Here is a 20,332-nt window from a genome sequence, read left to right as displayed (position 1 = left end):
GAGCATGGAAGAATTTCAAAATATACATATTGGAGAGGAAGGGAAGGGTACCGTTCAAGAGAAGTATAACCACCTTTTCCCCACCTCCTTTCCCTTTTGGGGGGGGGCCTGCCTTTTCATTATGTCCTTTCCATACTCCCTCCCTATCTTAACGTGACACTTTTCCATCTCCAGAGAGGCAGGTCATAACAAATGCATGTGTCAGTGTCTCATTGCTGAGCCTTCAGATCTTCAGAGTGTGATGCATTTCGTCGCTCCCTCTAGTGCTGGAAATGAGACATCATCTCTCTGACCCACCCACACATCCCAGCCCATCTACCAAGAAACACAGGACAAGACAAATAGGTTGGAGGAAGCGATGCACCTTCTAAACTTGCTCTGCTATTTTTCTTTTGCTGTCCTCTAGTTCCTTTTGATTTATTTTTCAGCATCTTCCCTCTCCGCCCAGTCCCTCAAGGCTACTCGGTTCACCTGCATCATTCTAAATCCCTTCTTCACTTATCTCCAGGAAGACAGCTCCACATTGATATGCTGCTGGAAGAGCAGCACAGTTACTTTTTCTTTTAACCCATGGGTTCCTGATTAAGAACAAAGTCCTTCTATATCCTGGTAACTCTACCTATTGCTGCCCCCCCTCCAGTTGTTTTGAATTTGCAGAGAAGATAGGGCCTATAAACCTATTGTTAATTCAAATGGCAGTACAGTGGTGCCTCGCTAGACAGTTGCTCCGCATGACAATTTTTTCGCTAGACATTGGCTTTTTGCAATCGCTATAGCGATTCACAAAACAATGATTCCTATGGGAGAATTTTGCTGGACAATGTTTGGTCCCTGCTTCGCAAACTGATTTTCGCTAGACGACGATTTTGACAGCTCCCTCTGCACTCGCAAACAGGTGTTTTCGGGGCCTAAGCTTTGCAAGACAGCGATTTAAACAGCTGACTGGCAGTTCACAAAGCGGCTTTCCTGTGGCCAGTCTTCACTAGACAACGATGATTCTTCCCCATTGGACCCCATTAAACTGGTTTCAATGCATTCCAATGGAGAAATGCTTTTCGCTAGACAATGATTTCGCTAAACAGCGATTTCAGTGGAAGGGATTATCATCATCTGGTGAGGCATTACTGTAGACCCACTGAATTGACTGCTAGTCCGTCAGCCTGGATTTAATTCCTTTCCCCCATTCCTAAAACATTAATAACTTACATTAAAGTTGTAACTTAACAAAAGATCATTTTCTTCCTCTTTATTTATGCATTATTAGATGCATGTCTATCCCGCCCTCACAGCTGTACGCACAGCTTTCCTCCTTCCCCCCCCCCTTTATTGGCACAACACCATTTGTGAAGTTTTTCAAGCTGAGGAAGTGTGATTAGCCCAAGGGCAGCCTTCCAGCTTCATGTCTGAATGAGAATTTGAACCCATTTCTCCCAAGAAACATTAGCCTGGCATGATCCACTGTGAACCATCACAGTAATAAAACTATCAGCTATCCCTATTCTTTTCCATCTATTTCTGACAGCATTTCTGGTGAGAGTTTTGCTTTTTCAAGCCCATTAAAGGATGTTGCTACTGTTTCCAAAGTAAGCAAAATGTTTCTGCAGTGTTTTTGCTATAGGTACGTTTGGATCGGTCACTCTTAATGTAAAGATGCAGTAAAATGGGTTGACTTTGGAGAGATTGCCCGTTGAATCGCTTCATATGAGCAATGTACTTTAGAATCTGATTTTATTCATAAAATGAAGCAAAGCAAGGTATTTGTCCATTTCCTAACCACTTCAAATGAAGCAAGGAAAACTGAAGTGGTGCTTATACTGAATTGGACTCTCTGAAGTGCCAGATTTTGGCAAGGGGGGAGGAGAGCACTCAACATCAGCAAGTCTCCCTTGGGAAAACAAAAGGACAATGTAACAGAACCAGGAAACCTCAATCAAAGCGACTATTTCATATCTTAACATGGTGGGGCAAAGGTTTTGCAATTCTGCTACAAATTGCTATTTGTATCACTTCTATTTTAGTAGGGTTTAGTGGGGATGTGCATTGTAGATTTTTCCCCTCTTCTAAGAAACTGCAAATCTCAGTGACACTGACTTAGTGCTTCTGTGTGTAAATGTGCCATAGATATTTTCTTCAGTTTCTTGTGTGGAATTTGAGTGGGGTAGATCTCCAGATGATTAGAATAGGACCTCACTTTTTTTTAGGGTAGCTGTGCCTGCACACTGGAGGTTGAGCTGTAGTTGATTGCTCTGAGTTTTATGCTTCAAATAAGATCAGAGCCTTTATTTCCCCCATGTTCATGTTTTTTCACTGTTTGTACAAGTACTTGAAAATATTTTGAAATGTTCAAGGTATAAATCAAATTGGACGGGCTACAAATTGGCTTAAAGTGAATCAATTGCTATTTTTACTCACTGCTACATAAACCCAGATCAGTGACTGATGCAAAAACAGAGAGAATGGGCTCTCCTCTTAACCTCTATAACCACAATCCTTTTCCAGGCTAAGAATGGTATGCTTTCCCCCTTTAATCCAGACCAATCTTTAAGAAGATAGAATTGTAAAGACTATACAAAAAATGTTCCATATAAATACAGCTAAGATCCTGTTGCACACCTCTGAATGTGCAGTGGTGATAATATCATCAGTGAAAAATTGCTGGTGATTGAAGGCTTTCTTTGGTGATTTTGGGGTGCATGTGACTTCATTGTGTTGTCAATGAGTCAGCTGTATCCCAGAGTCAAACTTAATCAGCAGCAATTTGCAGTGATGATTTGCTACTGATGCTTATGTCATCCCTTTGCATATACAGAGGCGTGCAACAGTATTTCAGCCTGTGGTTATGAAGAGATGATGAATACAGGGGAAAAATGTAAGCAAATATTGAATGCTAAGTGTCTCTTTCTTCACAAATCTTCTTGTATCCTGAATGGATGAGGCTGGGATGAGTGTTCTTACCTTATAGCTACACAAAGGTGCAGCAATGATTCAATTCTTATAAAAACCTCCAGTTTATGAATATGGGATATTGTGTTTCTGTATCCATGATTCAAAACACCAGGAAATAGTCTGATATTCCTGCACAATATTGTGCCCACGCTGCCAGCAAGAAAAAGGATGTCAGCAGTCAAGATAGTCTACAGAATACCCTCTTGTGTTCACTGCCGTTCACAAAGTAGCATCAAGCAAGGAAAATCTTAGAACCTTTCTCCTTTTTTCATTAGTAAACCGCTTCTCACATAAACAAAAAGGACTTGTCAGGGCTGTTTTTCAATAGGTTATCTAGGTATCTATGGCTTGATGGCACAAAGTAATAAAAATGCCTAGAAGCAATGTTTCTTTCAGATTAGCTGTGCGTTCTCAAGTACATGTCTGTGTAGCTGAAAGGTATCAAAATTTATGAAACATCACCTTGTGTATGAAACATCGGCAGCATCCAGATTCAAAAACAAGAGCAGCAGCAAAGATAAAGAGCGGCTCATACCATCCTTCAGCAAAGGATTTTTCCTGATTCAGATGAGAAAAAAAGAGGAGACACCTCTATCCTCTCAGTCTATAAAATCCAAGACCTGAAATGTGCAGTCGAATCTGCCTCTCGTCAATCTCTCTGCAAAGCCATCTGCAATCAGTTCAAGGGCCAGTTCGCTCACAAGTTTGACTGATCATCTGCCCCTGCCAATTCCTAGACTCATACACATACAAAAGCAAAGGTTTTATCACAACACTTGATGATCATCCCTATCTTCTAAGCAATATCAGGCCATTTCCTGGCATTTTGAATCATGGATACAGCCACACAATATCCCACATTCAAAAAAAACCACAAACCTCTTGACTTCATCCTTGGCTTTTCAGCATCACTGTATAAACTAGCACAACGTCTTAGAACATCTAAATGTTCTACAAGAGCTTCCAAAATCCAGAGTAGGGTGGGTGGGACGATGCTGTGTTATGCTGGGGGGGGGAGGAGAGATGTGTGTGCAAGTGTGCAGTGTGTGTGTGTGTGTGTGTGCCTGCATGTGTGACTCCAAGCAAACACCAGATGTGGCGCTCAAGACCAAAAGGTCTGTGTACTTATCTGGTGAAGCATGAGATTTGGCTGTTGCTATGTGGATTTAAACTGGGTGAATCAATGCTTTCAAAGCTAGAATCACAGTATTAGGTGAAGGCAGCTCCATCTTCTTCTGAATTGTGTATTTCAATAGTATGAGTATTATACCAGTGATCCTGAAATTTGGGTGCAGCTGGATTTCTCTGAATATGAGACCGGGGAAAACAAGCTGTTATCTATTACAACAGATAACCCTAAGGAGGTATCTGTAACTAGTTGAATTTTTAAGCAATATTGAAATTGTCTCAAAATAAAATAACTAAAAGGACTGGTTACTTCACTAATATGACAAGTAATAGTCTCTTGTTACTTTTACATGCATTTTGTTAAGAATTTCTTAAGTTTTATGCCAGTTTTTAACAATTCTAAATCTTTTGGTTAAAAGAACTCACAATTTGCTATAAGTTTCCACTTTTGCTGCAGTTAGGAATGGTATGAAGATATATCTTTCTAATTTGGCTTATGTTAGATGAACCTTGTGACAGAGTGGTTAAATGCAGTACTGCACTCCATACTCTGCTCATGACCTGAGTTCTATCTCGACAGGCTCAGTAACCAGCTCAAGATTGACTCTGCTTCCATACTTCTGAAGTCAGTAAGCTGAGGACCCCGCTCGTGGGAGAGGGGTGCCAATATGTAGCTATACTATAAAATTAAATTGTAAACTGCATAGAGAGTGCTTTAAGTGCTATGGGGCAGAATAGGTAGCATATTTTGCTATGATGATGATTATCATCATCATCTTAGAGCTGCAGAGCTGGAAGCAACCCGGGGGGGGGGTTCAGCTCCTGTTAAGGAGGCACAGTGAGGAACTGAACTCCCAAACTGCTGAGCTACCCAGCAGCCCATGTTATTGTTTAATTTAGTTGGGCGATTTTAAGTGTTTATAAAGTTGTTGTTGTTTAGTCTTTTAGTCATGTCTGACTCCTCGTGACCCCATGGACCAGAGCACACCAGGCCCTCCTGTCTTCCACTGCCTCCCAGAGTTGGGTCAAATTCATGTTGGTCACTTCGATGACACTGTCCAACCATCTTTTCCTCTGATGTTCCCCTTCTCCTCTTGCCCTCACACTTTCTCAACATCCAGATCTTTTCCAGGGAGTCTTCTCTTCTCATGAGATGGCCAAAGCACTGGAGCCTGAGCTTCAGGATCTGTCCTTCCAGTGAGCATTCAGGGTTGATTTCCTTTAGAATGAATAGGTTTGATCTCCTTGCAGTCCAGGGGACTCTCGAGATGTTAATAGTTTTGTTGTGTTTGGAGTTATTTAGTTTTCATGATCTGTGTTTCATTAACTTTGTATTCTTATTACATTTTCTAATTATCATAAGCAGTCACCTAGCCGTCTTGAGCCATACCTAGTTGAAGAAAACCAGGTATGAAATGTAGAAGGTAGGTAGTTTAAAAACAACACACATATTTTTTTTTAAAAAAAAAAGTTATGAGTAATGCAACAAATAAAGTGATATGTTACTTGTGCAGCAAGCAATGCCAATGGCTTACTTTTCAAATGTATACCAGCTAACACGATCTAATTAATGTTGGAAAGTAACTTTCCATGTCCGGTTATAAACAAATGTTGAAAGCCTGCGATGTTCTCTGACAACTGGGATTCCTTGTAGAAGATCTAGGTTCTTTTACCGCGTGGTTATTTTTTTCCCCTTGTTCTTCATCTTGCTTTACCAGGGTAATGGAAATGATGAATGCAACCTTCAAAGGGAAATTAGACTGGGAAAGTTGCTCAACATTAGTAAACAGGATGTTCTGCAGTCAAGCCATGTGTCTGTTTAGAGGAAGGAGTACAGGAGTTAATTAATTATTTGCTTTGCTTAATACATTGTGAACACTGAGCATATTGTTGACTTCACCCACCCAACAGTCCTATTTACATAGACTCCTTAATAAAGATCAAACGGCTGTTTTCCTTCAGATCTGTTCAGCATCATTTGTCAGAGGATTGTCTGAGACCGTGTGCTGCGTTTTGCTGCATCTGTCCTGCAGGCAGACAATACACGTTCTGTGCGCCAAATACATGATATATATATAGGATCACCTCCAGTCACGGCCAGGTCTGGAAGTCAGATGCATTAGGAGTACATTTTCCAGACCAGATGTGTAGTTTGAAGGCAACAAAAGCTCCTAGCTTCTCAAAGAAAGAGGTGTCTTAAACATTTGAAGACAGAAAGTAACTTTACACGGAGGAAGGCTGGGCATGGTGATGCAGAACAAGCCTGGAATGGTGCCCTCATCATCTCAGCTTGTCCGTGGCAGAGGAAACATATGTAGTTGACAAGCCTGCAAGGTCATGCACGAATACACAAACATGGCGTTCTGACAGCATCAGAGCTTCTAGGTTTGGGCTCTTTATCTGCAATGTTAATCTTAAAGACAAGAAGCAATGGAGCTGGTAGTACGCATTCAACTGTAACTTCCCATGCCTCTTGGATCATATTTAAGCTACGCTGTTATAGGAATTTGATGCCAATTTAGCTGGCATGACTCCATCCTAAGGAAAGCCAGTATCTATACTTTGGTACAGTACTTAGAAATGTTGTGTTGTGATTCTGGGGTGTGTACTACAGCTGTCTAGCAGATTTTTTAAGAAAAATATTTCACCAAAATTACAAATCCCATGGTTCTTAGAATGCTACTATGACTGGGTGTATCAATGCTATGCATTTGTCACTGTTTCGGTTCCACTTTAATGGCCACGGAACTATCCTGTGAAATCCTGAGGCTCATAGTTTGGTGGGATGCTTAGAATGGTGTGCTCTCAGAACTACAGCATAGAATTCCTCAATTAAATTGCAATCTTGGAAGCTAAAATAGAATGGGCTGCTGTAAGTGTAGGCACTCCCAGTTATAGTAACCGCCTAGTGTAGATATGCTCTTAGTCAAGATTTTTTTTTCCACTGCAGGTCTATCGAGAGAAAACATCGGTTTTCCCCCACCCCACCCCATCTGTAACCAAAGGGACACTGGGGATGTCAGTTTTTTTTTTCCTTATTTCCAAACAATGCAAGTCTTTAATAATGACAATGGTTTTCCAGAGTTTTTAAAACCACTTCCTGAAGGTGTTTGTTTGCTTTTATAAAGCACATCTTGTAGGTGGTGTGTGTTTGTTGTTTTGTTTTGTTCTGTGCTGTTGGCAGAGTGTGGGAAAGTCATAGTTTAAACACCTCTAACTACACAGCAGAAAAGATCCAGTGACCTACAGAGCAAAATCAGCTTCAGGTCTCCCCTCAGTAGGCTGCCCCTTAGTTCTCATTGGCTGGCACTTACCGTCTCAATGACTCACTCAAAGACATTGGTAAGAGAAAGAAAAAAAAGTTCTGGTTTACTCGCAGTTCTTCATAGATCAAAAGAAACAGCATTTTGTAGCAACATATTAACTAGTTACATGAACAGAGCTTAACTGATTAACTAGCTTCATAATTAACTACATGACCTAATGACTGACTACATAGCTGACTAAATACAGACTCTAACTACTCTCAGATTGTCTGACTAAAAAGGGTAGGAAATAACTCTTCGGTAGAGAGGTGTGTGTCTCTTCAAAATTCTTAGGCATAGAGGGAACTGGATTGCTGCTGGATTGACTGACAGTCACCCCAGTCCAGAAAGTTTCCTCCCTGTCAAAATCTCTTACGGGCAGCACAAGAAGATTGTTAAATCCCAACAGTTTTCACTGAATGCTTCATAAAAATGAAACCTTTATTCCCCTTGTCCATAACCAAAGGGGCACTGATGATGTCAGTATTTTTCCTTACTTCCAAATATCACAAGTCTTCAGTCGGTGCCAACAATGCCAATGGTTTTCCAGAGTTTTTAAAACCACTTCTTATAGGTGTCTGTTTTTTAAAAAAAAAATCCTGTAAGTGGTGTTTGCTTGTTTGTGTTTTGCTTTGTGCTGGAATGCAGGAGCTTCTGGGAGAGCTTCCAGTGTTGGTCCTAATCCACTAACAAACAAACATAGTAATCCAGCAAAGAAGATTGTTGTTTAAAGGGTTTCCTCACAAATTGTGAAAGAAGTGAGAAATACAGCTAATTTCCAAGGGAGATTAACAGTGGGAGAGCCTCTGTTGAAAAGGGCTCGCATTGGAAGCTTTCTATGTTAGTGCTAATTTGCTTAAAAACAAAAACAAAACAAAATCCTGCAAGGAAGATCATTTTAAAAGTCTTTCTTCAAGCTTTTTGAAATGTTTTTGAACTATTTATTTAAAAGATGCTGATTTCTTAAAGACAAGGGAAGTGGGGGTTCAGGCATAAAGACAGACTGAAACATTACTAAGATCTGTGATTCTTGGTGAGGAATTGTGGGGAATACACAGGTTGGAGCAACTGGCACTTTGCCCCAGGGCACCAAAACTGTAGATGTACTAGTAAATGTTAGGAAAATAAATAGCAACACGTCCGAGCTGTATTCACTTTCCTTTTTCTGAAATCATAAACTCTTTATTTTTAAAGGATATGTCATTCTGTTGCTTTTTTAATGGAAGACTCATCCCCATGGCTTACAATGAATTGAGTGAGAGATAGTGGCTGAAATCAACTGAAGTCACATTTAGTATAGGCCCATTGGATCAGTGGGGATTTGCCAGGGTTGGGGAATTGAGTCACTTGACTTGCTGTCAAGTCGGACTCAAGTCACAACAGTGACTCGACTCAGAATGAACTCGGGGTGTTGTTGTTTTTCACTGCCTCAAACTCAACTCGTGACTCGAAACACACTCATCTCCTCTCTTTTTATCCGGGGGGGGAGCTTGTTTTCAACAGGGACTTAGGACTTGGGACTTGGATCTGGGTGGGACTTGGACCCAAAGACTTGCCAGCATCCCTGCGATTTGATAAGTCAAATTGTCCATAAGTTCCACTGATTCAGTGCACCTACTCTATTACTGGGTTTCAGCCACTGCCACTCGCCTCAGGTGCCAACAATGGTTAGTTTTGGATCTACAGCAGTAGGATCTAGAAGGCCACAGTCCATCCCCACCGAAAAAAATTCATTATGTTGATTTTATTATCCACATTTGGATTCTTCTCCTCAAACTCGCAGCTTTCTTTTGAAAATGATAGATTTTAATATATACATTTTCACTCCAGCAGCCGTGTGGCCACTTTCAATTAATGAGCACCTGAAATGATTTTGTTAATACTTTTATAACAAGAGAAGGCATGTTGCACAAATTGATAGATGATGTGATGCAGAAGACAGCAATCAGGATTAATTAGAGGGAGGTATCCTTGTGGTATTGCCCTCTTCCTCCCTTTCTAGTTTCCTCCATTTCTCTAGCATTGTTTTGTGGAATTTTGTCTCTGGGGGACTTTGGCAACTCAAAGAATTGTAGATAATAATTAAGGATGTCTCAGGAAGCAGTGGTGTCCAGCTGGCTGTTTCACTAGAGAAAGCAATAAAATAATGATGACTAATTAGTAATACTGGGATAAACAAAACAAAAGTACTGATCTGTTCATTCCTCGAGTGGCAGGCTCTCAGAGATGTACTGGATTGGGCTCCTAGAACCAGGAATAAAATACCTCCAGCAACAGTCTTTTTTGTTTTGTTTTGTTTAGAACACTGGTTCTTAACCTTGGGTTACTCAGGAGTTTTGGACTGCAACTCCCAGAAGCCTTCATCACCAACTGTGCTGGCTGGGGTTTCTGGGAGTTGCAGTTCAAAAACATCTGAGTAACAAAGGTTAAGAACCACTGGTTTAGAAAACAGAAGATCTGCATTTTGTTCAGCCCATGTTTTTAAGCAAAATGAATTAACTTGCACTTCTCAGACTGAAATACAGATCAGACTGGACATTCCTCCATATTTCTTCTCTTCTTTGTGTCCTCAGCTCCAATACTTCATACACTGGTAAAGGTTCCCCTTGACATTTAGTCCAGTCGTGTTCAACTCTAGGGGGCAGTGCTCATCCCCGTTTCCAATCATAGAGCTAGCGTTTGTCCGAAGACAATCTTCCATGGTCATGTGGCAAACGCGACTAGACCCGGAATGCTGTTACCTTCCCACTGAGGTGGTACCTATTTATCTACTCTCATTTACATGCTTTCGAACTGCTAGATTGGCAGGTGCTGGGGCAAGCAACAGGAACTCACTTTGTCATGTGGGTTCAATCTTATGACTGCTTGGTTTTCTGACCTTGCAGCACAGAGGCTTCTGCAGTTTAACCCGCAGCACCACCACTTCATTCATAATTACATATTAATATTTTTCCCATATCTATTTTCTACATTTATATATACCCATCAATAATGAGTGTTATCAAAGCTACCAACATGAATTTGCCAAAACTCCGGGAGGGCCTGGTGTGCTCTGGTCCATGGGGTCACTATATATATATTTTTCTGCATGTCTATATCTATGTATCTATCCACATAGGTCTAAAATGGGGACAGGGACATAGACGGACATGCAAGCTGACTTCTCAAACATTGCCACACAGTCAGAAGCAGGCCAGGTTGTGAATGCTGTGAAATGTAAAGGTCCATATTGGGCAACTCTAAGCATTTTCTGTGAGATGCAGGTGCAAATTTTGGGTGACTAGACACGTTGACGTGATCACATTCTTGGTCATGGGATTTGTGTAATTACATTCAACAAAATGCTGTTTACAGGGCCCGAGTTTGATTCCCCCACTGTACCTCTTGCAAGTAGAGTCAGTGTGCATGGCCATGGGCAAGTAGCAAAGTCCCAAGGTGAACCCTGTAGAAGGGAATGGGGAACCATTTCTGAATATTCTGTACCTGGAAACCCCTGAACTGACTTGATGGCACATGGTAATGGGAATCCAAAACATCCAGAGGGCTCTGTAAACATTAATAAGAAGCCTACCTAATGTCCCTTTTAAATAGTTGCTCCAGCTAAATGGACAGATAGACAGATTTCAAGCGATAACATTTTCAGATTGAATGGCTAATGAGCTAACTTTCCACATTATTAAAAATTAGAAGAATGGCCTCCATTGCACTTATCTTCAAAACGAAGCAGGGAAGAGAGAGAGAGAGAGAGAATCAAGCACATGTCCGTATTGAATGGATAATGGACAACAGCCCTGTTCATCCTCCCGGCTCCCCCTTCTCTCTGATGGACTTTGAATGGGGACGTAATGAGTTACCATCATTTTGCCATGTTACGGATGTTAAGAGCCCAAGCTGATTTCTATTCATCAGATTCTTCCCCTCCCACCTACCCAGATTGCCTCGTTAATGAGCTGGGAGCCAATCAATAATTCATGGCTACATGAATAACTGGGGGGATGAGCACCACTTATTTGGAAAGATGTAATCAGGCCCCATTCTCTGCTGGAGTCTCTCATCCGTTGATCGACTCCGTCTAACTCCCCAGTAATCCAATATACTGAAGCGGGCACCAAACAAAAGCGAAGAAAACAAGGTTGTTGCGTTAAGCAGTTGGGAGAGAGAAAGATTCCATGGCTGGGTGTGTAGGCTGTTGTTCTCCACACCCAGAGTCCTTTAGCCTTGGCACCGGCTTAGAGTATATCGCAGTTTATTTGTTTGTTTAATTTTCCATTTCACCTTTCTGCCAGGGCTGTGACCCAAGGAGGCTGTTGTTAAAAAGACTCCACTCGCTACCAAATCTGTTCAATTTGTTGGTAGAAGACTATGACTGGATAGCATTCTTTCATTCAATGGGGAAGAAACTTCATTTGGGCTTGAGTGCTTCCTGAGGGGAAGAAGACCCTATTTTGCAGCAAGACAATCAAACCTGAGATATTTCAGACACAGTTCCGAATTCTACCCAGCACCAGCCCATCAGTGCCCATAGGAATTTTTAGGGGAGGGAGTATGTGTGTATAGTATTATGTTTGCATATTTTATAGTTGTAGAGCACACTACTACCACATAGTGTCTGTACATATTCAGATCTTTGTACGTTAAATAATAACTACATTTAGGATTTTGGGGGGGTGAGGAAAGAATCCCCAAATGTTCAAACCTACTCAAGGGGACCCAAGGCGTTTGGCTGCCCAAAGCAGAGAACGAGATGCCGTTCCCTCCCCTTCCATGTTTGGAACCTTACTAAACTGATGTCTAACTCTTCCTTTATCACAAGCAAAGGAAAACTATCCGTCGCCACATCTGAAAAGAGCAGGGTAGTTTAGCTTAGCTCCTTGGCACACAGTTCTTTCATCGAAAATCTTGATGCCACCTCCTAGCATCCATATGAAGTAACTGTCTCAGTCTTCTAAAAGGTAAGGCTAAAACTAGACATGGCGATGAATTAAAACACGAATCACGATGTTCATTATAAATCGCCGATTTGTTAAATATTCATCCCTTCGTCTTCTGCTTGTTCCAGAGACCCCGACAACGATGAAGGGACGAATATTTGTCCATTTTAATTCATTCCCCCAGTATGGATTCCTTTGGATTCCTTTAAAGCAGGCCACGGTGGCAGAGGCCACCACAGTGAGCCACAGTGGATGGCGGCTGTGGAGGCTGCCGCAAAGGACAGCAGCAGCAGTGGCAGGGACTGAAGGCACAGGTGGCAGCAGCCAAGGTTGGGAGGCACCAAGGGTAGTGGGAAGGGGGCAGGAGGGCAGGCTGTGGGGTGGGGGGGTCAACTTTTTTTTTAGACAGCCTCAGGCTTTCTATTAAAAAAATCCCCAATGAACTAATGAACTGATAACTGTTCATCGGTTCGCGGGGAGGAAATTCTTGGTTCGTGGTTCATCACCTTGGATGGACCACGAATCAAGACGCCGTCCCCATCTCTAGCCAGAACTGATGATGGCAAAGTCTAACCCAGACTTGATATTAGCAAACAATGTCCCTGCACTTACTATGGCTTAAGGACATACTTGGCTGACACATGGCAGATTGCAGCCAGTTGGCTTGATGCATCCATACCAGTACAAACTTTAATTGAACCTGTGTGCAGAGTAGGTTCCATTGAACATAGGTAGAATCTGGATGCAGAAGTGGAACTTGTGGCACATTGTGGTGGACCAAGGAAATATGCCAAACTACACTCTGTAGAGAAAGATTTCCACTCTCTGCCTATCTAAAGGGATAGTAGACTTCTTTCTAGGGATGGGGACTTGAGTTGTGGAATTCACTGTCAAGTCAGATGTAAGCCAGTGACTCAAGTTGGACTCAGGGTTTTTCTTCAATGGCTCACAACCTGAAACCCATTCACCTGTCCTGGGTTTTCTTGGGGGGGGGGGAGCTTGCTTTTAATAGGGACTCGGACTAGGGCTTGGGATTCAGGACTTGGTACCAAAGACTCGGCCTCAGCCTTGAGACTTGGACACAAAGACCTGCCATCATCCATGGCTATTTCATAAGAAACTGAAAATATTCCGATTCAGTCACACCTGTCTAGTTCAGCATCGACTACTACTATTCTGAAGCTGTGGTGCTAGCTGCTGGACTAATTTTTTTAAAGTTTTGATGATAGTTACAAGTAGAGTCAGAAGGCAACCAGCCTCTTCCACAGTTTTGTCCCTAACACCTATTGCTCAGAAGGTCTGGACTTGAAGGCTCCATTAACAACAACATGACATTCTCTTCTACATCTCTTCTACTCAGTAAGTTAGACAAGTTCCCTTCTAATGCCATCTAAATCAGCAGTCATCACTACTGTATCTTGTAGCAGAGAATTCCTTTATCCCATAGACATCATCGGGTCCTCCAGATATCACTGGAACACAACCCCTTGCATCCCCCCCCTCCATCAGCTATGCTGGCTAAGACTTCCCCAGCCCTGATCCATATGACCTTCATTCCATATGGCCTCTTCCATATGTCCTTCATATGTTCTACAGGGAAGAATCCAAATGCTTACTTTCTTTGCATCCATGCTGTCCAGAATAGGACATGCTAAGTGTTCATGCTAAGTCTCATAGTGCCACAAGGCTGCTTTCCGATTTTGTTCGGCTGACTTCGCTGCCTTGGCTAAGTCCTTGCATCTTCCTCCTCTCTCCTGTGACTCATAAAATGGGTCTAATACTTTTGCGACACTTAATGCAATAAAGTGTGCAAAGCCTTCAGAAATCCTCTTAAGAGGAAGCTAAATATTGATTATTATTCACACAGCAATTATTGTTCCTTTCAGGGAAGAAGATTATTACTGTCATTAAAATTGCTAGCAACATCTAAGTGGTTGTATTTAAACCCTAGAAGAAAACCTGTCAAAAGGATTAATGTGAGCCCTAAAAAGACAAGAACTAGAAGGAGCCTCCTGTCTCCATGTCGTTCAAACCCTTCTCCCCAGAAACTATGGCTGAAATCCAGTAGTACTGTAAATCATAATTTTTGTTGTTTTTAAGTCATAACTAGAGTAGGTCCATTGAATCAATCGGTTTTTGGTGAGTCTATACCTACCATTATTCAATGAGTCTACTTTAATTGCAAATTACTCCTGGATTTCTGCCCATCCTTCAGGTTATATGTCATTTATGTGAATTTCGTTGTATGTGTATATACTTACAATGACAATAAATTATTATTATTATTATTTATCAAGCTTGGGACCACGCATTCCAAAATTCTCACAGAAAGCACAGCCATGTGCTAATATCTTTTGCAAACTCATCATGATTTTTGGCAAAGAAATCGGGGAGTCATTTCAAGGAATCTCTTGAATAATTATTATAATCATGTTCTGTAAAGTTTTTGCTGATTTAATCACAATCCTTTCCAGGGCTTTCTGGATAGAGAATACTTAAAAGTGGTTTTAATAATAAATAATCATATGTTGTCAAGTGAATTCTGATTTATTGAAACCCTATTCAGGGTTTTCCAGGTAGGGAGTGCTCAAAAGTAGCTTAGCTTTCCCTTCTTCTTGGGGTATCCTGAGACTGTGCAGCTTGCCCAAGGCCACACAGGCTGCTTCTACTCACAGGAGGCTCAGTGGAGGATCAAACTCCCAACCTCTGGCTCTGCAGCCAGATACTTAAACAACTGAGCTATCCAGCCAAAACAGCTATCCAAAAGTGGTCTACCGGACCCTTTTTCGGGGGGCACTTCTGAAACGGTGCAGTTTTCCCAAAGCTACTTAGGCTCACTCTTCTCTTTAGAGGCACCGTGGGAAATCAGACTCCCAACCTCTGGCTCCACATCAAACTGACTGAGCTATTCAGCCAGACTGAATCTCTCCAAGGTGAAGAGAAATGCTAAAAAAAAATAATAATTGAAGAATGGACATCATAAGTAGCAATGGCAGTAGCACTGGGAAGATGGTTCCCCATTGCAGCTGCATTGCTGGAGGAAAATGGTGGCCATCAGACTAGTGAAAATGACAGAGAGTATTAGGTGAAAATTCTGCAGAGGGGCATATTTTTCTAAATGAGGAGAAGAGAGAGAATTGTTTTTCAGAATTAAAGATTTTTAATGAAATATGAATAAAGCAAAAATAACAGATTTTTTCGCTTCCAGTGGTTAGCTCTTAAAATATGGCTTCAGACCCTGAGATGTTCAAGCATGTTGGTTCTGAATTAAGAGTTGCCACTTTTTTTCACTTGAGAAACTTTTCTTCCTCAAGAGCTATAAGTTAGACGAACACGAGATTGTCCTCTCCATGTTGTTGACTTTGACCCATGAAGATGCATGATGATTTCATTCTGTCCATTTTTTTTAAAATTAAGGGCCTAGCAAAATTATCAGATTTCCTTATAAACACAATGCAGCACAAGGAAAAATATTAAACAAGCACAAATGTGAGATAAAGCACTGCTTACAGATTTATCTGTCAGGTTACTGTTGTCTCTAGAAAGCTTCCCCTGCCTTCTGTTTCTTTCTCTTCAAAGGTGGTGGTGAGTTACCCCGAAGGGGGACTGGAAGGGGGTTATTATGGGTTTTGCCTTATTATCTTTTGCTTCCCAGAGAACAGTTGGACGAGCGAAAGAACGGAGTGTCTTTTTCTCAGCTGCATTCTCAAAGATTTACTTTTGAAAAAAATAGTTTGGGGCAAAGATGAAATGAATGCATCCATAACCAATTTGACACTGTTACTCTGTTTTTTATAATATAGCGGTGTGCTCTGAGCCTAGGTTGGTGAAATGGAATGTAAATCTAGAAACAGACATATATATATATATCCTCCTCTGCTCCTAAATTTTAGTTTTTGTCTGTCATGATGGATGCACACACTCACACCCAAAAACACAGTCCTAACACATCCACACTCATCTCCATTTCTCAGGAGTTGTCAAGGAAACTATCTGGATGATTAGTGTGCGTGCGTGTGCGTGCGTGTGTGTGTTTTCACAGAAAGGATGAGTGATTTCTGATGTTCATCGACCATCTAAGTCAAAACTCACATCAAAGGCATTCTTAATAAGAGGCAGAAGCATGAACATTTCCACTTAAGATGAGGGTATCTCTCTCTCTCTCTCTCTCTCTCTTAAGTGGGACTTGGCAGGTAACAAGAACAACAATTGTTCCTGCAACTGTTCTCACAGGGAGATGTGAATTGTCACCGTCTTCTTTTGCACCCCGGTCAAGAAGTCACCTCTAGAGCTTCCTCATTGTGAAGTCTTCCTTTGCAAACCAACTTGGGGGGGGGGGCGGAATGGATGTCACATCGATGTCAGTACCAGCAGCCCCTTATGCTCTGCCTAGTGAACAACTACCCTTCCAAAGCTTTTTATTGTAAAGATCCAGAAATTCGGTAAGACACGACTCCTGCTGCTCTATTATGGTCGAGTGATTCTTTTAACAACATGTGGGATTGTGGACGGGAGAGTCGTCAATGTGCAAATTATACCCGGTTTTATCTCTTCATTTCATGAAACCAGGTGAGGCCATGAATGTGCTGAACCAGGGCTGGCATGCAGTAATGAACAGGATGACAGCCAACTAGCTGACAGTGTATCTCTACTGTCTAATTATAGCCGTTTCATACCACTTTAACTGTCATGGATCCATCCTGAGGGATAGTGGCAGTTACAGTTGCATGTGGTACCTAGAATCCCCTGCTATAATTCAGGGAAGAAAACTGGAGATCTCTAGAAGAGAATATAAACTCCTGGATTCCATAGGATTGAGCCATGCTACTTATAATGACATCAGACTGCTATAACTGCAGTGTACAGACAGCTGGGGACTCAGTCTTTGGGTTTGAGTTCCAGGGAACGTGGTGGCCCTTGGGCTAAACTGCAGAAGCCTGTGTGCTGCAGAAGACCAGCAGTCATAAGATCGAATCCACATGACGGAGTGAGCCCCCCTCGCTTTGTCCCAGCTCCTCGCCAACCTAGCAGTTCGAAAGCATGCAAATGCGAGTAGATAAATAGGTACCACCTCAGTGGGAAGGTAAAATGGTGTTCCCTAGTCATGCTGGCCACATGGCAATGGAAACTGTCTTCGGACAAACGCTGGCTCTATGACTTGAAAATGGGATGAGCACCGCCCCCTAGAGTCAGACACAAGTGGACTAAAAATGTCAAGGGGAACCTTTACCTTTCCAAGGCCAAGTCTTTGTTACCAAGTCTTGAATTCCGAGCTCCGAGTCTGAATCCCTCAGACAAGCTCTTTTCCCCAGAAAAAAAGGGAGGGGTGGGTGGGTTCTAAGTCCCAGGTCAAGTCTGAGTCATGGGGGGGGGGGACAAGTCAAGTCACCGGTGTGACTTAAGTCAAACTTGACATTGAGTCCCCATCTCTGCTTTTAGAGAATTCTTTATCTGTCGCACTGAGTGCTGGTAAGACTTTCCCAGAGGAGGGCTGTCCTAACCATAAAGGGTTGGATTTATGGTTTGGAGGTCTTGTTGGAACCTTTATTGCCCCTCAAGCTACTCCACTCCCTGAGTTTATCCAGACCTTATAATTGTTGTCCCACATGTATTTCAAGTCTGTGAGACTCACGGTCGTGCAGTAGGGAACAGGGGTGTTGACAGCATTGTTACGAGCTAAGTGAAGCAGAGGCTGGAAAAAGACAAGAGTGTTGACATCCTATCATAGCATTGAATTAAGTGTGAGCAGCAGTACCAGTGAAAGCAGTACATATGCAGTAGCGGCCTCATATTTAATGTAATACTTTGTTCCAGCTTGAAACTCTCTTTCTATAGGAACAGTCACAAAACCTGGGATGGTAACAATTTCCATGTTTGGCTACGAGAGCTGCCACCTGGTGGCTTGAGTTGTGTCCTATAGAGACGGAAATTCTCTGGTCTTCACCGTACACTTTACTTTAGATCAGATTCCTTGCTTGAGTGACAGCTGTTGCCCCCGCGCCTTCATAAAACGAGATGTGTGTATGCCACAGTGGGAAAGCCCTGTCAGCAATGTGTAAATAAATAAAGTGGGGGAAATGCATTATTGCTTTCACATCTAATGTTTAAAGCCATCTCAGGCAGTAAAGGTTGAACACAGAAAAACCCACCTATGCCAAAAAGGGATGCCAACAACCTGTGGATGCCATATCCATCTAGTGTACAAACAGTAATATCTGTGATAATAACCTGGTACTCTGGATGAGATCTTTGCAAACAATCATAAGAGCTTTTGATTCTGTGCTCCTACTAAAAAGCCACCAATGTTTGGTTCTTAAATGCAAATGATTTCCACCAATAGCCTTAATAGAAAGTATGGATGCCCTTGGATGTCCTTGATTTTTCTCCTTTTAATACATTTTGTTTGGGGCTGGAGGAGATCGCCGATACAGGAAATGCTATGGAGTGCTGGGGAAGATATTCATCAATGCAATAATGGTTGCTCTTGTAGCAGCATCCAGCAATGGGCTGTATGATGGCTTCCTTCACACAAGGAAGGAAATAACTCTCCCTGAGTGAGGCATTTACGATATTTACGGCCAAATCCATAGTCAATTCCTCAGGGGCTTTCTAAAGCCATGGCGGGCAAGGATTGAGCCTTGAGGCAGTGAACCTACAGCATGGAGACCTCCTCTGATGTAACAGGCTGAAACTCAACCAACCAGGCTGACAGACAGGATGCACCAGGGATCCCAGCCAGCTTGGCTAAACTGACTGTGGAGTCCAGATCATGCCAGATTAACTCAATTTTAGATTTTGAAAAGGCTGTGAACTGATCCCCAGAGAATTTACTGGGAGGAAGCCATTGTTGACCAAGGCTTCAAACCAATTGGAAAAATTCTGCTTGTTGGCTCGCAGCCTCACCAATGATCTTAACATTAAAAGCTTTTTTTTTTCCCTTTTCCTTTTTAAAATCTTTTTTTGCTGATCCTAAGGCACTGGCATATCTCCCGGTTAAACCCTTTACCAGAGGTAGATTTTTCTCCAATGAATCTTTCCTTCACCAGCTCTCTAGCTGGCACAGTTCTCCTCCACATGAATGTGCTGTGAGGTGGAGAGGGTTTCAGGAGCGATCATGTGAACTGCCTGGGTATACCACCTTGATATACCACCTGTTGGTCTGAGCCTCAAAAAGATGGGCCAAACAGATCAGGTAGATACTCTTCCAAAGCCTCCTAATACCTATCAGAAGCTTCCAAAGGCAGATCATTTTCATTGGTCTAATCTCCCCACAGGAAGAGGTCGCTGCAACCAAGTTAAGTTTCAGCAGTGGATGAGCTCACCTTGACAGTGGGAAGGAACTCATGTTTGTCACCCACAGGTCATCTATCCTATCCAAGTAGACAAAAACAGCATGTCTAGAATGTGTCCCATTCTGTGCATGTGGCCAATGACATGTTGGGATAGACCCATGGATGACATGGAGTCCGTGAACTCATGGGCCACACTCAATAGCTCTGCCTTGGCATTGATGTTGAAGCCCCCAACTATCCATCGTTCAAGTGACTTCAACATTGCCGCCGAAACAAACTCTTTTGACTGATAGGACCAGTATTGTAGGTTACAACTAAGCTCCCACAAAGATTGAAGAATTCTAGAAATAAACACCTATTTCTACTAGTCAGTGGAAAAATAAGTTAAACTTTATTTTAACAAGGACTGGGCCTTATTTGATACTTGATGTTTTACTTCGAGCTGTGGCTTATATGCAGGTCCTTGTTCTGTTATAATATTATGACTTTCGATCCCAATGGAAGACCTAGTTAGAGCAGATTTGTTAAATCAGATTTCCATCACTGTTTGCTCATCATTCAGCAATAGGCTTAATGGGTCTACTCTGGTAGCAACTACCAATTAGATTTAGGCCTTAGTTGTGTGTATGTGTGTTTTAATAATACTGTGATAAAATTTGGTGGGCATGGACCAGAAGCTGTTCTAGACATTAAAATAGTGGGGTATATAATGCAGGCTCAAGAACCTCCA

General features: G+C 42.0%; 1 protein-coding gene across 6 annotated transcripts in view; it reads left to right on the top strand.

The window, feature by feature from the left end:
* KIRREL3 (kirre like nephrin family adhesion molecule 3) overlaps positions 1-20,332 on the top strand; it is an 846,407-nt gene that overhangs the window by 622,020 nt on the left and 204,055 nt on the right. The gene's annotated exons all lie outside the window — the stretch shown is intronic.

This window comes from Pogona vitticeps, chromosome 8, assembly GCF_051106095.1.
Source record: "Pogona vitticeps strain Pit_001003342236 chromosome 8, PviZW2.1, whole genome shotgun sequence".
NCBI classification, from domain to species: domain Eukaryota; kingdom Metazoa; phylum Chordata; class Lepidosauria; order Squamata; family Agamidae; genus Pogona; species Pogona vitticeps.
This window is presented reverse-complemented; position numbering and strand designations above follow the sequence as displayed.